The following is a 20,485-nucleotide window of genomic DNA, read 5'->3' as shown; positions in this document are numbered from 1 at the left end:
ACATTACCGTCCAGAAGATTACCTCTTTGCAGCGGAGAAAATACCTCTCACTCATTTCTTCACAACCCAACATACTTATCCAATATTATTATTATTCCATTTTTCTCATGGGGAAATGAGGTCTGAAGACATCAACCAGAGTAGTTAAGGTCACTAAGCCAGTAAATGCGGGAGCCAGGACTTCAGTGAATGTCTTTAATTACTGACAGGTAGAAAAGCTAACACAGAACGTAGAATGTTTTATGAAGATGCATAATTCTCTTCACCATTTTGAAGTTCTGCTTCTGGAAATCTGCTCCCTGGTGACAGAGTGAGTCATGGGAACATCCCTTCTCCAGGGGTACACAGTAAGATGCGGCCCCCTCTCCTCCCTGGTTATTACCCTTCTCGACAGGATGTGCCAACACCCTTTTCAAGACAACAAGAGTTCTGGCATTAGAACTTCAAGAATTCAGATTCAGTGTTTTTAATTCTTGTTTTGTTTTCTGAGATACAGAAGATCGACCTTGACACAGTATGGTATAAAGAAAACACTGGACTCCAAGTTAGGAACTTGTGCTCAAAACTCACCATCATAACCTCACAGCCCTGCAAATGAGCAAGCCATCTCTTCCAGCTTCTCCTTTACCTCCTCTAGAAAACGGAGCTAATAATAGAGCTGATGAAATTCACTGAAGTAATAGGTAGTGCACCTGACATAGTGCGTGATACATGCAAGGAAGTAACACAACATTCCACCAGCCTACCGGTTACCATCTCAGGGAGCTGACAGCCCACTGGCATAAAGAACATCACTTCCTCCAAGCTGGTGTCACTGGGGTAAGCACTGACTATCTTCAATTCTATGTAAATTCTGTGCATTTAAAGGAAACTCACCAATCAAATCACTGTGAACCAAAGCAAATTCTTTGTGCATCAGAAGTCTGTAAAGGGCCAAAGAATATCGAAGAGCTGCATCTTTTCCTGAACCAAGTCTGGATATAAACCAATAGGCTGAAGTGGGATAAGAACCACACAAACAGATGACCATGAGCCTTGGCCATTCAGATCAGAGCCCTAAAATCACCACACTGTGGTGGGGTGGGCGTGGCTACTCAAAGGGCAGGCAGAATCCAGTCAGGCTTCTTTCCATGCACTTCCATGCTCTCCAGCCACTGCTGAAAGCCCACGGTTCAAAAAGACAATCCTAGTGTAACTCTCAAGTCCAGTCAATCACCCAAAGGAGCATTTTTTTGTTTGTTTGGTGGAGTGGAAGAATGACTCCAAGCGGTCCTAAGAGGCTAGAACAACTGGTGAGAACCCATTTCTTAGCACCCTTCCATCAAGAAGTCCACGTCATCAGAACGCTAATTTAATGAAACCGGAACGGTGGTGCTATAATTGGATTGCCATTCTAGCTAGTGGGTTTCCAGGGTAACCGTGTTCTTGACATAGATGAAATGCACCTAGTAGCACAAAGATTAAGGGTTTGGCAAGAGTCAGTGTCAAACAAGAGGTCAAGAATTCAGGCTGAAGAGAGCTAGCTATACCGAAAGCAAATTAGTGACAGTGGTCTAGATTCAAAATCCCAGCCCTGCCACGTCCCAGCTGGATGAATTCCGAAAAACACAAAACAAAAACAAACAAACAAACAAAAACCCTTTAACTTCTCTAGGCCTTGTTTCCTCATCTGTAAGATGAGCATAAAGGCATCTGTCTCATAGGGTTGTTACAAGGATAAAACAGGGAACTTAAAACAATAATTGGTACATTTTAAACTCTAAGTAATGTTAAAAAAAAAAAAAAAAAAAAAAAGCTATGACAGATGTCTCTAAACCTAGATATTCAGAGGCCTGAAAAACTGGAACAGCAATTTTTGTTCTTTTCAGTTTACTGCTTCGGAGGGAAAGACCCTGAAAGCTTCCCAAAGGAGCCTGGAATGGCTTAAATCCACGTTGCCTTAAGGTCGTGCTCATGTTATTCCTGCCTCCAAGGCCCTGACTTCTGGGAATATGCTGCCATGTCAGAGGCAATCTAGCAAGTCTTAACTGAGGAGGGACACAGCTTTTCAGGCCACAAATTCAGGATCGGCAAATCTCCCTTGCTTAAGGGGCAGCAGCTAACAGGAATGGTTCATAGCCATAAATACAGCAGCCAACTTAGCATGCTTCCCCTCAGGGGAGAGACTCAGCTGCTGCAAAAGCAACACTTATGAAGAAAAAGGGAAAAGGGAAATTTTCCTTTTGAATGAAAGAATGCATTTCGGAGGGGGGGGCGGGAGGAAGCTGTATACCTTCCTTTGTGTCTGTTACAGTTAGAACAGGTATCTGAAGGTGAAAACCTAGAATTAAATTCAGTTGTAAAACCTATCATTCTGGGACCCCCCCCCCACCCCCACACACAACAGGAAGTTAAGCTGGCAAAGGAGAAAGAGAGCCACTAATAAACGTCTGTTCTCACACTCGCAAACTTCCAGGCAACCAACAGCAAGGCGGCGACGAAGATGAAGTTTGAGAGCAAGAACATGTACGCACAAAAAAAGTTTCTGTTGTCCTCAGATTAAATGCTGAGGCAGGAAGAGATACTATTCTTGAATCAAGTGAGAAAAGATGGTAAAGTGTGATATTAAAATGCAGCACACTGGAATAAGTTTGCCTCTATAAAAACTGTTATGTTCTGTATGTGATTTAAATTAATGCCTATATTTGTTGGAGATAAAATTAAAATGAAGATAAACGGTGCCAACATATAACGTGTTTGCTGGAGCAATAAATAAGGCAGTGAAAGGTACTTTACATTTCAGTCACATCTATCCGAGCGGGCAGCTCACAGCATTTGAGGAACATTTGTTAATTGAATGTTATAATAGACTTGTGAGGCCCCCGGATGGTTAGTATATGCGTCTTTCAAAGAGACAGGGAGGTTCAATGACCCAGCGTCCTCTGGATGTGGCTCATTTGGAAGCCCAGGGCGGTCAGGCAGTGTGCTTTCTAGTTCAGCGGATTCTCTGCCTGACGGTAGGGCCCAGAACACAGAGCTCCTTTGCGCTGCCCCCTAACAGACATCAGATGTCCAGCTCTCTGTTTATTAACTACCTCAGTGGTGGACAAGACTGCAGTTTTAGCTGGGAAGAAAGGCAATAATTTTGACATACATTAACAACAAATCTCTCCTCCTCTCCCCACTTACCTTTCAGGACTGTCCCATGAATGATTAAATATTGTCACATCATTTATCCTCAGCTTGATAACTTGTCCATTGAGTGTTGCCCTGTCTTCAAATCAACCTCTTCAGTCCCGTCCTCCCCATGTCCTCACTAAGCCTGCCCAGCACCAAGCTGCCAACTAGTCACCGGCTTTCTGTGTTGTGAGTCCTGTTCTCTGAGTCCCACAAACCCAAGGAACTCAGTCTGTGTTCAAAGGTCTACTTGATAGGTGGCCAGATTAACTTATGAAGCTAAGTCAAGCAGGATTGGGTGAGCACTGACACTTGTGTATGGATAACTGATAATCTGGAATACTGGGTTCACTATAATCTTCTGTTTTTACATACGTTTGAAATTCCCAAATAGAAAAGTTCAAATAAGTCAAAGAGGGAACATTCACAGCAACCCTGGCGGGCCATTTACTGGGACGACACTCCTCTCCTGAGATACCAGGGGAAGTGTGCTGGTCAAGGGAGGGCCCCTGGCTTCTGAAGACGAGGTTGCAAAAGAAACAGGGGAGTCACCTTTTTTGCAGGTCATTTTAGGATTCAGGTGAAATTTTAGGGAGCCTTTGGGATCACTTAGTCCACTCTTGTTTTTTCAGAAAAGAAGAAATCTCAACTGTATCTTCCTTTTACAGTTTAAAAAGATACGTTCAATTCCATCAGTGCAATAGATCCTGCAACAGCCCTGCTCTGCCTCTTCTGCACAGGTTAATCTACCGCTTTTCTGCTTCGGTTTCCCACCTGTACAATGGCGATCACGAGCATATCTGCCTCACAAGGGCTAAAGGACGCCACACCTGGAAAGCACTTATAATGTAACAGTTTCTGGTATATAGGAATCATTATTATTATTATTAATTATTGCAAACTTTGTGGTAGTCATCAATGCTACTTTCCAATATTTCCAACTCTACTTTCTGGCACCCTTATGGCTAGATGGAGCCATATGAAGAGTTTTGGCTGACAAGCTGTGAGTAAAGTCCACATGTGTTACTTATAGGCCAGAGCATGCAATTGCCAGGTAAAGACCCTCAGAGGTCTTTTACTCTGGGATGGGGGCCAGCAGTGTTTGAGATGGTGGCTATTCCATCAGCCTGCAAAGAAGTTCTGATCCACAATGAACAAGTAACAGAAGCAAAAAATAAGCTTTTGTTTTAAGGACTAAGATCTGGAGAATATTTGTTAGCACAGCATTGCCTGAACTATCCTGACATACTTCTTACTATGGTTTACAAAATGCTTTCACTTCTATTATTCAACTTAACTCTCATAATCAAGAGAAAAGGGCAGTATGTAGGTATTTAGAAGATGTGACTTTCAGCCCAAGTTAGTGCAGTATCCACTGAATGAATGTAGGCAAGTCTTACTGATATAGCTGCAAGTCAAGTTCTCTAGACTTTGGGTAAATCCAAGGTATTCTTTCAACACACTTGGCTCACAATCAAAGGCCTTAGGACTGTTAACTTTGACAATGTACCTACCCATATTAATCTCAACCCAAATACTAATTACAACTGCTAGCATTTTCTGAGTGCTTACTACAAGGTCCCATCAAAAAAGGTGTCACTAATTATAAAATGCACCAGTAGTTACTGCACCACTAGAAACAAAAATACTGTGACTTAAATTACGACAGTGTTTTATTATTAGAATTGTTGTTATATGTTATCGAAAGAAATGTTTTAAAATTATTTAGACAGTTTTTAAAAAATCATGTCACTCCATTGCATGTATACAAAAATATATAACACATGTGAAACAAATTGAAGCATTCCAAAAGCTTCTTCATATTCAGAGTTCAACCCTTTGAATCACTTTTCAACGGAAAATCATGGAAGCTTTATGCGTTTTCCCGAAATACTGTTCACTGGGCGATCCATAACAATGATAAAAGAGGGTTCCATTATGACCCGCAGGATTTTCTTCCAAACAAGTGTTGATGCGCATTTGCAACAATGACAACTATGTCATTGTTAATTATTCACCAACAGTAATTAGTCAGCAATGGTTCAGGATGTGAATATGGGTTTTAGAATTGACAAAATATAAGTATGTGAGAGACACAGTGCTTTACTGATCTAGGTATAGTGGTGTTTTACTCCTCATAACAGCTGCATGAAGTGGGCACTGTATTATTATAGCCATTTTGCAATCAGGAACTGAGAGGCATGGAGATAGTACATTGCCTGCTGAACTTCACACAGCTAGTAAGTGGAGGATTCAGAGTTTTGCATCTAAGGTAGCTGCCATCTTTCGAGTAACTACTCTTAGCCACTATGTGGTACAGCTTCTCATTACAGAAATCAGATCAGCACTTTTTTTGGGGGGGGGGATGGGGTAGAGAGTGGAGGCACAAGAATTACAAACTCAAAGTAAGTGCTCACTTGTCTCTTAAAGTTTACACATTGGTCTGTTTTGTTTAAAGTGCTGTGCTCTAGAGCCCGTGAGCCACAACTACTGAGCCCGCGTGCCACAACTACTGAAGCCGCAAGCGCCTAGAGCCCGTGCTCCGCAACAAGAGAAGCCACCGCAATGAGAAGCCCGCACACCGCAACGAAGAACAGCCCCCGCTCACCTCAACTAGAGAAAGCTCGCACACAGCCCAACGCAGCTAGAAAGAAAGAAAGAAGAAAGAAAGAAAGAAAGAAAAGAAAGAAAGAAAGCCAAAGAAAAACTGACCCTTGTATTACTGCCAACTTTTTTTTATATACTAAATGGACAATTTAGCAGATGTCCTGGCCTCCTTTTGGTTATCTTCAAAGAATTATTGAAAACAATCTGCATGCAGACCTATCTTTTTATAATATTGGGATGTATGTGCAGTGAACACAGATATATAACATCTATACCTACACAGACATACACGCTGTAGCTCTTAAAACACATTTTCATCGCATTTAGTTTTATTAGTGTCTATGTTTCTACATGGATATTATCTTTGGATAGGCAAAGCAATCACCACTGTTGGATATTTGAAGACCAAATGTGTGCTTGATCCTTACAGAGCATGAAATTAGACTTAGTCTATGCCCAGAGGGGGCAATCTTACTGAACAAGTATAACAGTTGATTTTTTTTCAGCAGTTCTTTGTCTCTTCTCCTTTAAAAAGGACAGTTAGCACAACAGAACAATGACTTAGGAGGTACGATACAAAGCTTTGAGTGTAGCTCTTTATATACTTATCAAATGAGTATTATAATTTGCTATAATTCTTCCTCCTGATTACATACAGTAGCTATTTCATTCTCTAAATAATATCTTATACTTTTTGTTTTTTTAGAAGTTGGTTAAATTGCTTAGGAGGAGAATATTAGGCTCATTTTCTTTGAAGGGTAATACAGTGGGAGTGACTGTATAATTATCTCTACCGGGCTCTCACCCTCTATACAATGTTGTCTACTATATCTACTGCTTTCCTGTTGGGAACTCCAGTTGATCCTAACTAACTAGCACACAGGAAAATGAGGCAAGAGGATTTTATTTTTAACTTGGGACTGAGAAAATAAGAAAAAGAAATGCTAAGATTGATGAAATCTGGTGCATTTGCAATTTTTATTTTAAGCCATTTTAGATATATGAGCTACCAAGTAGGTACAGTAATTCAGGCCGAACAGTTACTTATGTAGCAGCATCCTATCCAGTACTCTCTGCCTGAGACCAACTGTCCTTTAAGCTCCTGCACAGCTGGGCTATTTTACGTCTGGCAATTACTACTCTATTCTGGATGGGGAGTTTTATTTTATTTAACATTGATGTGGATTTTATCCTCAAAATGCCAAGCAGTCCAAATGCTTCATACATACGAGATTTTTATAAACAATTCAATGGCTTTCAGCAGGAAGAAGTTTAACACAAGTCCTTCAACAAATACATGGAGATTTCTAGACGAATTCCATTCCCCAATGTTGTTCAATGATGTGTCTATTTCTGTGTCAGCATCTCCAAAAGACAAATGAACTCAAGTGTGGAGCCTGGAGCAGTCTTACTCATGTGCATATGACTAATGACTGACACAGGGCTGGCACTTTTACACTTCTCTGCCCTAAATTAAGAACAGAGAACATTATTTTCATGCAGATGTTAGAAATTAGAAGTTCAAACTATGTTACACTCCTGAGTTACTGAGTAAGCCTATCAGATTGCTACTATTCAAAACAAACTGTCACTAAAGTGAAATCACGTTCATTTAAAGACTGATGACCACTAAAGCAGATTGGAGGTTACATAGGGTTAGAGGTGAGAACAGAGACTGACTACAAACTGGTATGAGATTTCTTTTCAGGATGGAAGAAAAGTTCTAAAATTAGATCGGGATAATGGTTGCAAAATCATTGAATCATTGAGTTGTAAAAAAGACAAAACAAACAAACAAACAAACAAACAAAAACTGCCCCCAAATTCCTCCTCACCAACACAATTACTGTTAGTATTTTTGATTATGCATTCAGTTGTCAATTCTTATAATTAGGCTTAGTAGCTAGACTGTTTTTGGCTCAAACACCAGCTCTTCCACTTACTAGTTCCAGGTTTCAACTCTCTAGGCCATGATCTCCTCGTCTGTAAAATAGGGGGAAATGATAGGCTGCCTCATTGGGCTTTTGTAAGGATCAAGTGAATTAATACATGGAAGTGACACAGTACATTTTCAATGAATGTTGGTTAACATTTCCATATCTCTTATTTAATTATAATTTCCTAATATTAGAAATTATTGAACATTGGTGCAAAGGGTAATTGAATTTTATATAAAATGTTAACTAGAAAAACAATAGAGATGACATACTCCTAAGTTTCATTTACAACCCTGGGCTCCTCCGATTCAAGTATAGCCAGAGTTATCTTAGAAGATTAGCAGCATACTTCTGATTTCTTTTCTCAAATCTTCAATGTTCTAGTCTTCTCTCAAACTGTGGTCCCTACCCTCCACCCCCAGCTGCCTACAGGATGAAGAGCACAATGTACAAATTCATTGCACTGCACAGAATCCATCTATAAGCTGCCCTTCAACCCTCACCAATGTACTATTTTGGCTTTGTTCTTTCTCTGTTTCACTTACCTCATCTTCCAAGCCCTTCAAATTCCTTACCCGGCTGAAAACACCATTGTTTTACACACATTTATTTCTACAATTGTAGTTCCTTCTGCCTGGACTAACTGTAGACTGCCTCAACAACCTCCTAGACATCCTTTGTGACTCAACTCAAATGTCACATCCTCTAGCTGACCTCATCCTCCTTTGTGACCTCCTAGTAAGACATACTGTTTCTGTGAAGGCACACATTGATGGACTCTCTGACCTTCAGACCCAGCAGAAACTGTCCTTCCCACACCGTCCCCCATGCTCTAACTCTACTGAACTGCCATGGGTTACCTATGTCTCACCTCTGTGCGGTGGCACGTTTCTTTCCTCCTCCCTAAAAATTCTCCCTTCTCTTTTGTCTCCAGTCATCAACCTAGCAAACTCTTTACAGGCTTCTCAGATTCTGTTTAGAGATGACAACCTCTCAGAAACCTCCCCAGTTCTCCCAAGAGTGGGTTTTCTTTGTCTCTCTGATGTATTCCCCAAGTACCCTTTGCTGACACCAAATGTTGGTCTTTAACACTATACTGAAGAGTCTATTAAACAGACCCACAGACATAGAAAACTTATGGTTACCGAAGGGGAAAAGGGGGTGGGGAGGAATAAATTAGGGTTTGGGATTAACACATACACACTACTATATATAAAATTGATAACCAATAAGCACAGGGAACTATACTCAATATTCTGTAATAACCTATAAGGGGAAAGAATCTGAAAAAAATAGATATATATATGTATGTATAACTGAATCACTTTGCTGTACACCTGAAACTAACAAACACTGTAGACGAACTATACTTCAATAAAAAAAATAAAATAAAACAAAAGATTCTGTTGATGGACATTTTGTGAGAGGCTAGGTTTTGTAGAACTACTGTCAGTCTCTCTAACCTCAGCACCTAAACAGTCCCTGGTACATAGCAGATGCTCATAAAATACTTGTTGAGTAAATATATAATCACCTCCTTTAAAAATAATTTGAGTCGATGAATTGTATGGTAAGTAAATAATATATCCAAAAAATCTGTTGTAAAAAAACTCTGAGTTACCAATCTATGATTTTCACTATAGTTTAACTTCTCAGTTGCTGGACAGAGGTCTTATATGCTTGCATCCTTATTGCAGAGCCTGGTACCTATAAGATGCTCAATTATATTTAATTTAATGATTTAATAAAAATGAAAATGTTAGCTAGATTCTAAGCTACTGAACCACTTTCTACAAATGCCCAATTTATATGATGTTTCTCAGTAAGTAAATTAATAGTGATATCACAAATCATACAGCTAGAAAACTCATTTATTTCAACATCCACATTTTATAAATAAGGAATCAGGTGAAATGAAAGAAGCAAATTACCCAAGATCACGTGGATAGGATCCCAAAAGAATGCTTCCTCCAAAATCACTATCATTAATGGTGTCTGACTTAGAAAGATGCATGTCACTGTTGAAGTCAGATTGAGAGTTATGAGTGTATACTATGCAAGGACCTAATACTGGTGTTAAAAGCTGTTTTTAGAAATAATAGATCACCAATTTTTATATATGATCAGATTAAACAGGTGCTGATAATCATGAAAAGAGGAATAAATAAACTCTTCACGGCCTAGGTCTTTCATTTACCAGTTGTGTGTCTTGGCTTGACATGAGTCATTATTTGATGGTCTATTTCAAGACAGAATTGATATTTCTAAACAGCTGATACCAAGAGAGGCAATACCAAAGAACCACAGAAGTGGGGGAAAAAAAAAATCACTAATGATTTCTTTTATAGAACAATTCCATACACTGTGAAAAGTTACCACTTACAGATTTGTAGTATCAGAAACTTCCACTTGGAAGAGTGTAGGCTTTTAAAAACTCTCCAAAGAAAAAAAAGAACAAAAACCTCCAAAACTGACACCTAGGCGTACGTATGTTTGGCAACTAGATATCACTAGCACTGTACAACCTTAGAAAACTAACTAGGGAAAATCATTTCATAGCTTGTTCTTCAGTGTACTCATCTAGAAAAGAGGATAAAACAATCCACGTGCTTATATCCCTCTCTAGAATATAAGAACTTCCCTAAAGCACTGAAAAAAATATAAGCTTATAAGGTATGGTAAAGAATACCCAAATCCTTTGCTCCTGAGAGACAAAACTCAGCATCTGCTATAAAGCCTAAAATCACAGCCACCTTAGGACTGTAGGCATCTATCCCCGCTGGTCCACCTGACCCATTCCACGCCCTTAAAAGATTCAAGCTCATTTCTGTCTCAGGCACGTGCATTGTTCTGCAAGTGCAAGTTCTCAACTTGACATTGAGTTGTCACTTCAGAAGTCAACTCCTCAGAGAAGCATTGCCTGACCTTCTCAGCAAGCATCCTTCCAGACACTCCAATCTGTACTTTTTTTCCTGTTTCACCATCTAAATTTGTTTACTGACTCGTTGTTTATGTCTTACTTTCCTCTCGCCTCTCTTCAGCATTTAAGATCAGAGAAAAAAAAACCTCATCTGCCTTAGTTATCTCTCATCCTCAGCACCCAGAGTTTATACTATGTAGTAAGACTCTATAAAGGTGAGATAAATGTAGCATAAATAAAACAACCTAAGTTCACGGCCTAGGTCTTTCACTTACCAGTTGTTTGATCTCTGGCAAATATTCCTGGCTCTGTTTATTAAAATAAAGATCAGGAATCATAAGTATATCTGCCTCATGGTGTAGAAGTCAATGAGTTTAGGCACAAATGTCCTACAAACCACAAATATGGCATTCAGACAATGATAACAGTATCGCCCTGGAAGACCTATTATGGGCCAGGCTCTGTTCTAATAAGCACTTTACACATGCAATATGATGCGTTTGATAGTAAGATGCATTATTATTTTTTTTTTACTGGTAAGAAAGAAATAACTGGTATCTATTAATCTGCAAAACAATGAAATCTTATCAAATCAATCAGAGTGTGCATATCAATCTCAAAGAAATTAAACCATGGGGAAAAAAAGGTGCTTCATAAAATGGAAGGAATATAATTTTATACATTTAATGCTTTAACAATCCTGTAAGTCCTATTATCATCCACATTTTCCAGATGTGAAAACCGAGGCACAGAGAGGTTAAGTAGCTTGTTGAAGGTTACACAGTGTGTTTCACTGATGATAAGACAAGAAGAAGGACTCGTGAAACTCTGTGGCTTCAGCTCTCCATAAAATATCAGGAAATATCGGGCTTCCCTGGTGGCGCAGTGGTTGAGAGTCTGCCTGCTAATGCAGGGGACACGGGTTCGAACCCTGGTCTGGGAGGATCCCACATGCCGCGGAGCAACTAGGCCCGTGAGCCACAACTACTGAGCCTGCGCGTCTGGAGCCTGTGCTCCGCAACAAGAGAGGCCGCGATAGTGAGAGGCCCGCGCACCGCGATGAAGAGTGGCCCCCGCTTGCCGCAACTAGAGAAAGCCCTCGCACAGAAACGAAGACCCAACACAGCCAAAAAAAAAAAAAAAAAAAAAAAAAAGTCAAGAAATATTTGCTTTTTTTAATGATATAATTCAACCAGGAAATTTTGCTCACCAAAGTGTAGGGTGTACAAAATTCTAACAATTCTCATGGCAAAGTATTATGAAAATAAAAGTAGAGAGATACCAGTTTTAAATACTGAACTTCGCTTTCTTAATTTGCATCCTCTTTGCATTTATATAACTCAATTCTTACCACACCAATTTGCACTCATTTAGATTTTGCTTTTAAGTTTTCTTAATCCTTTCATTTATCTGTTTTCTGTATTCGTAAAGATATGGGCAGCTATTCTGGAGATGATAGTCTATTTGGGTTTAGATCTAATTTCTGCCCTTCTCCACTCTCCACGCTTTTTGCTCTGAGCTTAGTAGGCATTAAATAAATGTTGCTGACTAATTAAAAGCAAAAAAGAGATCTGATTTGGGATATTAAAAAAAAAAAAAACACAACTCAAGCATATATTATTGTGAGCTTCCCAAATATGATTAGTGGCAATATTAGTGTAATTTACGTAAAGAGAGATCATGGCTTTTTGAACTAAACAGAAAAATCCAGGGGTGTGGTATGTATGGAGTCGGGGTTGGGGGGAGTCAAAAGCAACACATACAACACTTCAGAGATGTGACTGTAATATTACCAAGACTTGATCATTGTTCTTAGTCTGATCATAGTTGAGATTAAAAAAAAAATCCCAGTTATTTGGTGAGGTTATAAAAATAGCTAATGAAGCTAACATATGAAATATGACCCAGATTTTAAAGAGCATGGTCCCCATCAATGCTCATTTTGAAAACAACATTCTTTTATATATAAAATCCCTCAAAGTACAGAAAAGTTGCTTGCCGAGTCCTGCTCCCACATACGAAAAGTCAAGACGTGATATTCAAAATCACCTGTGAAATTCTAACATACATATTAGGAAAAGCAGACAAGGTGTAAGCCCTTTCATATTGCCTTATGATAGTAAGGGAAGATGAGAAAGAAACACAGTTGTTAACTTCTGCAATTGTTCGTCATCAAAGATCTTGGCTAGTTGAAAAGTTACCGAGAATATAAAATTAAACCTTATTAACCCATTTTTCTACCATATGAAAAGTTCTATTAACTACACTGTAAAAGCTTCCTTGCTCATACACAGGTTAAGAACTAGAGCCTGTTCCAAAGTCATTTTGTCTCTAAATCCTAAATGACAGTACACAATCGCCCATCCACACCATCTGTTAGTGGCAGGTAGAGATGATTTGCATATTCTGGTAAAGAGCTTTATCCACATTTGCAAAACTTTGAGAGTTTGTGAGTGAAGGAACTTATACGCATTTTCCAATAATACATGTTACTAAGAATAACCTTGAGGTATAGTAAAAGTCCCTTTTGAGTCATCAAATATTGAATGCTTTCAATTATTTTAGTATCAAATATATCTTATTCTATTTGGTTCTTTAATTCTTTCCCCACAATCCATAAGACACACAATATGCACCTGACAACATATTTATGAACAAATTAAAATTCTATTCAGCATCAAAAAAAAAAAAAAAAAAAAACTGCTAGAAATTTTAGCTTTGAATGGACAGAAATGGAATGAAACCTTTTGGAAGTTGTCAAAGCTGTGATGCTATCTCACAATTGTTTTCTAAAGGGCTCATTGCTGTGCTAATTGCCTTTATCAGAAATCTGTAAAGTATATGTGTATGTATTGCTAATTCATCCCTCTTAATGAATATTGGCACTTTGAAGAAAGGTTTACTTGGACAGGAACTTACTTGCCCTATACTCACAGGTGTATACTCATAGGTGTGTTTGTATATGAAGAGGCCTCTGTGAGGAACTGGACATTTCACATGATGGAATTAGCAATGTGAAAGTATCAAGGGAGCCAGTTTCTTCTGCAAGGATTTTACCGTTTGAGCTTTGACTAAACTTCTTTGGCTGTTAGTTTTACATTCTGTAAAAAGGCAAATACAAAAAGTTGTTCTTGAATACCTTAAAGAGTCACTAAGATGTGAACGTTACTTGAAATATAAATCTTTAGTAATGACAGTAATTTCCTTTATTAATCATGCTCTTATGGGAAATTTTCCATTTTAGATGCTAACTAAATTTCACCGAGACTGCACATCAGAAACGTAAGGATTCTTTTTCATGCCTGGATCAGCCAAAATGACTATTTTACAAACTCACTTGAAAATCTCTGAAAGTAGGCACAGCTGATTGCAGATAAGGGAAGGAGGCTCTGATGTGATACTGCCATTGGAGGCAAGCCCAAATGAGCTTTTGCATAAGTTGTAACATTAGGAAGAATCATGTAGTCTACACTGACTTTCAGCAAACGTAATACAGCGATTGTGCTACCCAACAGTTTTGAAACCACAGTGAAAACTAAGTACTCATGGAACCTGGACCAGGAGCCCAAGGCAGAGGCAAGAGGAAAATGAGAGGAGCAGATATCTAAGTTACAGAACTTGTTAACTTGCAAGCATCAGGGAGAAAGCCCACCTCAGATAGTCAGTTCACCCTGACTCATAATTCCTCCCTCTTTCTTACCCCACTGGACACTCAAGTCCACTCAGCAGTACCCACCACCCAGCTACATTCCAGACCTCACTTCCACCTCTCGCCACACTTCCTGCAGAATAGGTGCCCCTTTAATCCTCTTTGCCTTAGCCATCTGGAGTCTCTTTGCCTTTACAAGACATCAAATCACTCCACCTTCATCCAACCCCTCAACACCCCATTTGGAACTGTCATCAATAAATGAAGGGGGAAAGTTCATTCCATACTTGAGTTTTCCACAAGGAGGGACCTTCCGTGAAGAAACAGTCCTATCGTCAGTCTATGCCCCACTCAACCTCCTGACAAGGAGCAATGACTTAACCTTGTAACTTTGAGGAAAGAAACAAGGCAGGTACGGTTCAGTCCCTTTCCGAGCTCCACTCAGAATCTGCTGCCGGCAAATCATGTTTTTCTCTACTTCTTCAGACTCAAAACTGTTTAGGGGAAGGGGGAAGGGTGTGGAAGACAGCTTCACTTCAGGAGGAGCCTGCAGGTGACACGTGCTGACCACTATCAAAGGGCCACCTGTCTATTCAGAGGTAAAACAGTAGTAATTTCCTTGGACCTAAAGGTAATGGCAGTCATCCAAGGTACTTTTATCTGTCATAAGGCTGACATTTTAGTCTCCAACTATCTGATTCCTCTATTTCTCAATGGCTGCTGAACATGGGTAGAAAGGAGGGTACTATTTATTGTATTCCCTGAAGTCACACAATTAATACTCAATTAGCCTTGTTCCCTTGTTTTTCATCCAACATTTCGGCTAACCTTTAACTCACAGTCACCTACAATGTCTCCTCCCTCCCTTCTTCCCTTCCTCCCTCCCTCCCTTCCTTCCTTCCTTCCTTCCTTTCATTTTATTTTATTTTTGGTAGCTGTCTGGGATTGTGCAGATTCTTGAGAAGGGCAAGAAATAGTGCAGACCTCATCATTAGATTTCAAGTGGGTCTCAGTGCTACACCACAACCTTTTCATGGATCTCTTTATTAAACATCCCCCAAAGGGTCCATCTAAATGTCCTTGGCCTCACACACTCCCTTGCCCTCTTTCCACACATAACTTCCCTCCCTACTTTGGAGAAGAGTAAGGCTCTATTAGCATAAATGTTCTCCCCTAGTCAGTCACTTCTCATCAACCTATCTTTGTTTCCATAGATGTACTTGTCTCTCTCTGCAGGAACAGAGGAAAAAAACACCCAATCTCCTTGCTAAGCAAATCCTTCCCATCGTGTTCTTGATTCCAGCCCCTCCTGCCTCCTCTAGAACCCAGTTCCCTCATTCCCTCCCTTGTCCACACTCATTAGTATCTTCCATGGCTCCCACTCCATGGGTGCATTTCCAAGGGAATACAGGTCTCACTTTTACTTGGGGGCAGAGGATTGTGGGCACCTAGCCTTAGTCCTCCCCTTCTCTTAAGCTAGCTTTTTCCTTTTTCACAGTAAACTTCTTGAAAAGATGGGTAAACTGAAGCTTAGAAATGAGAGCTAAACTACAAGAAGCTCCAATGCTTGTTGGAGTAACGTAAGAACCAGAATCTAAGTCTTCCGAATGTTTCTGGAGCATGTGGACTTGAATGCTGCATCTTCAAAACCTTCCAAATGGCTGAGTTAAAACCTCACCATGATAGAGGAGGGCATAAAATGTTGAGTCTCTACCACAGCCACAGCTCTGTTTAAGGTGAGAGCCTCAAAAAGTTGTTGGTTTGTTTTTTAAATAAATCCACTACCACATCTTTGTAAACAGGTAATTCTGAGTTTGGCCCACAACTAACTGGATCAGAGATTGAACCAAAACCAGCTCCATGAGATGTGTTGGAGGAAGACGTGTTTCCCAATTTGTACTGGACAGGAACCAGCTAAAATAATGGATCCCATTGCCTCGAGTGCAAGGCACACAGAGAAAGAACAGCGGGTAGCAGAAATAGAATGGGGCAAAAGCAAGAGATATACAGAATGGTATGGAGAAGCCCTAAGGCAGGAGAGGGTGTTATAGAGTGAACATCACGGTGTCCAGAAGAAGACTAAACAGAATCATCGACAGGAGCATCAGTAGGAAACGGAAAGAAAAACTGAGTGAAGCTAAGTGCTAGGAATGGAGACCCACTGGTTAAGGAAACATGGGGTGTTTACTTGGAGGGGATGACAAAATCAGCTACTGTTGTGTCCTCAGTGATCTTCCAAGTTTCCATGGGGCTTGGTTGTCTGGCTGCTGACATGGTTTTTGGACTTCTTTCCTTCTCTTTGTATCCTATCCACAAATCCCCACCATCTAATGTCATCTGAGGTAGCTTTAAGCACATCTGGGATTCCTGCAACCGAAAAGGACCTAAGGACAACAAACCTGAGAAATAATTTCTTTATTTTAAAAGAACTTAGGCAAACAGGATTCTGACCTATACTGGTAATTATGGTTTTAAAAATAACTAAAGCCTTTTAACAATGAAAAAGAAAATAGAAGGACGGGGGAAAGGGAGTTTATTTTGTGTCTCTGCTTGTCACACATTATTCGTGATTTGGGAAATATCTGCGAGCAGGCTCTCCTGCAATCTATAAACTGCACAAGAGCTCTCTTCTCTTCCATACCCACATTTTCAGACTTTAACCCCTATTAATTACCTCCAGTACAAAGCAGCAAGAAGATGTGGAAAGAGACAGGAGGGTTTGGAACGTAGAATTGACTCTCTGGACACTCATATAATATAACTGGTAGACAAAGTTAAATCATATTTTTTTCAAGCCTGATTATGCAAAACTCTTGTTTCTTAACAAAGAATAGATTCATGGTAGTTTTGAGCACATGGCACCATGTGCATTTTTAATTCTGATAGATATTTTCATTGCATTAAGTAACTTCTTCTAGCCGAATGAAGAATGCGGCTGTCTTAAGTAAACAAAATAGTCACAAGAATACCCTACTCTTCTTCCATGGTGGGTGCCACCTGTATCCAAGCCACAGAGTCATGGAAAATAACCTCCCCAACATTTACTCTCCTGGCCACAAGACTCTGTTTAGAGAAGTGTCTAGATTGTTCCGAAAAACACATCCTTGAACAACTAAGTGGAAGGTCAGGTCTATAACACGGGCTAATATGAGGATTCTAACATTTGGGATGGTGGCCGAAACTGACTTTTGATAAACCTGGAAATTCCAAGCTATTCCAATTCCAGACATTTAATTATGGATTCACACAAAAACAAAGATACCATGCAAGGAAGCTCATCTTAATATGACTTATAATAAAGAAGAGCTGAAGCCCATCCTGAATGCCTATCGGTGCAGAAGAGGTACATGATGCTGCAAACTATGGAGCACTGAATGGGTGTTAAAAACAATATGGCACATCCCTGTTTATTGACATGAAAAGGTCTGGAGGAAAAGAACAAAGTAGAGACAAGAGATAATATCATTCTACTTATGTTTAAAATAAATGCTACCTATACAGCCATAGCCATGTACTGAATATATTAATGTACTGGTAAAAAACTGGGAAGATGTACAAACGGACTATAGTGATTACTTCATGAAAAAAAGTATGAAGTTAGTGTGGGTAGAGAAGAAATAAATAGAGTGGTTAGTAAGGGATGACTTTGAAGTGCTATTCTACATACTTCTGATTGTTGGGATAGTGTCATGAGAGTTTATCCACATACTCCATTCATACATATGTTTCAATAAAGTTAAGGAAAAGGATACCTCCAAGGTACTGCACACATATTTGACTGATGGGCCAGTACAGAAAAGTGGAGGAATCACTGGATTCAAAATCAAAATCAAGGGACTTCCCTGGAGGTCCAGTGGTTTAGACTCCTCGCTTTCAATGCAGGGCATAAGTTCCATCCCTGGTCAGGGAACTGAGATCCCACATGCCGTGCGGCCAAAAAAAAAAAAAAAAAAAAGAATCAAAATCAAAATCAACAGGACCACTTTAGAAGTATGCATTTGGGGCAATTCATTCAACCTGTGTGTATTAAGTGGACAGTAGTTTCTGGCCAGGCAAATTCACAGACTTGATGTCAGGATAGGATGAGAAATGAACACAAGGCCACCCTATAAGCTGCTAAGCGCTCTATAAATCTCAACTACTACTAGTAGTGTTTGCATTATTTGACCTCTCCAATTTCCCCAGAGAGAAATTGACAAGTTTGTGATAATAGATAATTTATTTTAAACTCCTCTGTTTGAGCCACATCGTTTTATCTCCTCTGTCTCCTCTCACTAAGGTCTGAAATGAAAACAAACATCAAATGAGGCCATAGGATTCTATTTTATCTGTCACATACTGCTGTCATTAAACACACTTGAGATGAGTGGGTTTAGTGCATATAAAACTGCTTCTTTCCCAAGCTCAACAAACACGAAGTGGGGAGAAAAGGAAGTTTGCACTTGAATCGCGCTTAGAAGCGCTACACTTCAAGGAGATCCATCTGGCAGGCTGACACAGTAATAAGTTCTTTTAATTGTCAGGTCAGGCAGATTACAGATCCAGGCTGTCAATTCTTTCATTGCAGTTTTATTTTGTTACTGGTAGCTCATTTTAAAAAAAAAATTCTCCCAGTGATTGAACATAAGAAAAACCACCTACTTTCTCTCTTTCCTAGGATTTTAGGCAGGCAGCAATTCAGTGCAACAAGCATTTCCTACCAAGTACCAACTATGCTGGAACCATGCTTGGTGCTGGATATTCAAGAAAGAATATATACAAAATTCTGTCCCACAAGAAGTCACTACCAACAGGGGAGATAAACTCTTACAATCCCAAATGACAATCATATGGCTCAAAGATGCTGGTATACCTGATTTTCTCCATTGTTGTAAAGGAGTTACTTCTCAGATGTACACAACTACTTAATCTTGACAGTTTATCCACTTGCTGAAGTAAAAAGAGCAACAGTCAGGAGACCCTTAAAAGAGGTGTGTATGTGCATATGCATGTGTGTACGTGTGAGCATGCCTGCAGTACACACTGTGGAGATGCCCCAAACTCACGCCAAACTGCCCTTCCTCACAACCTTATCTCTAGCTGCTCACCTCCACGCATATAGATCCTCAGTGACGCCTCATTCTTAATAGAACCTGCACTTTCAAACTGTCCTATCATTACTCATAATTTCCTCTTTTGGATGTCTCCCTCCTCCAAACTTCCATTATACCTTAATTATATTTCTCATAGAATGCACTCAATACATAGCTGTAAAGCCTCCTAATGTTACATGCAACAAGCATTTCCCTGCAAAATGCAAACAATGACAGATAGTATTCCAGTAAGTTACAAAGGAGAAAAACTTGCTGAAGAATTTACCAATCATTAGAGTTGAAAAGAACCTTAGAAAAGATTTAGTTCAATGCTTTATAAAAGATAAATGAGATGTTCAGATAAGTGAAATGATTTTTCCGAAGTCAAATAATTAGTGGAAGAGGAGGGTTTGGAATCTGCTCTTGTGACCTTTAGCCCAGTGCTCTTTCTACACCATACTGTTTGTTCCCTTACATTTTTGAGTAATGACAGGGACGTGTACTGACAAGCACAGTGGATTATTAACCATGGGATGGCATTCCATTAAAGAGAGGGGAGAAAAATCAAGGGTGCTTATTAAAATAAGTGTGCTTTCTTTTACCGTGACTGCCTCTCGAGTCTCGAGTTAATACTCAAGGCGAGGTGCATTCAGCTACCGAGTGCACCGCTCTTGCCCATCACAACGAAGAAATGTGCTTTACTGAGAATTCTGCAGAAGCCAAGGTAACAGTGAATTTCTTGAGCTTAACAAGGAATTTAAATTTAGGAATGTATTGGAAAAGGAGGGAAATGTAGATCCTATAAGCTTCAGAAAATGTTTGAAAGTTTCGATTTATACTCATGTTAGAAAAGACAGATTTGCTTAGGGTCTAATAAGCACACAGACACCCTAACTCAGGTTGGGGGTCACGTTTACATTCAGAACAAAGGCCGGGACATTGGTCTGGGAGAAGAAGGATGCTGCCTGAAATCTAGGTTACGCAGCACTTACTATAGGACTCCTGGGCAAATCATTTTGTCTCTCAGCCTGTTTCCTCATGTCTAAAACGTGGATAAGAATCCCCATCTCCAAGAGTTATCGTGACACCTCAGTCCTAAAGAATAAATAAAAATACTTTGTAAACTCTAAGATATCAGAGGAAA

General features: G+C 39.6%; 1 protein-coding gene across 15 annotated transcripts in view; it reads right to left on the bottom strand.

Moving 5' to 3' along the window:
* LPP (LIM domain containing preferred translocation partner in lipoma) overlaps positions 1-20,485 on the bottom strand; it is a 695,870-nt gene that overhangs the window by 309,570 nt on the left and 365,815 nt on the right. The gene's annotated exons all lie outside the window — the stretch shown is intronic.

This window comes from Balaenoptera ricei, chromosome 4, assembly GCF_028023285.1.
Source record: "Balaenoptera ricei isolate mBalRic1 chromosome 4, mBalRic1.hap2, whole genome shotgun sequence".
In the NCBI taxonomy this organism is placed as follows: Eukaryota; Metazoa; Chordata; class Mammalia; order Artiodactyla; family Balaenopteridae; genus Balaenoptera; species Balaenoptera ricei.
Note: the sequence above shows the minus strand (reverse complement) of the source record. Positions and strands in the feature narration are given on the sequence as shown.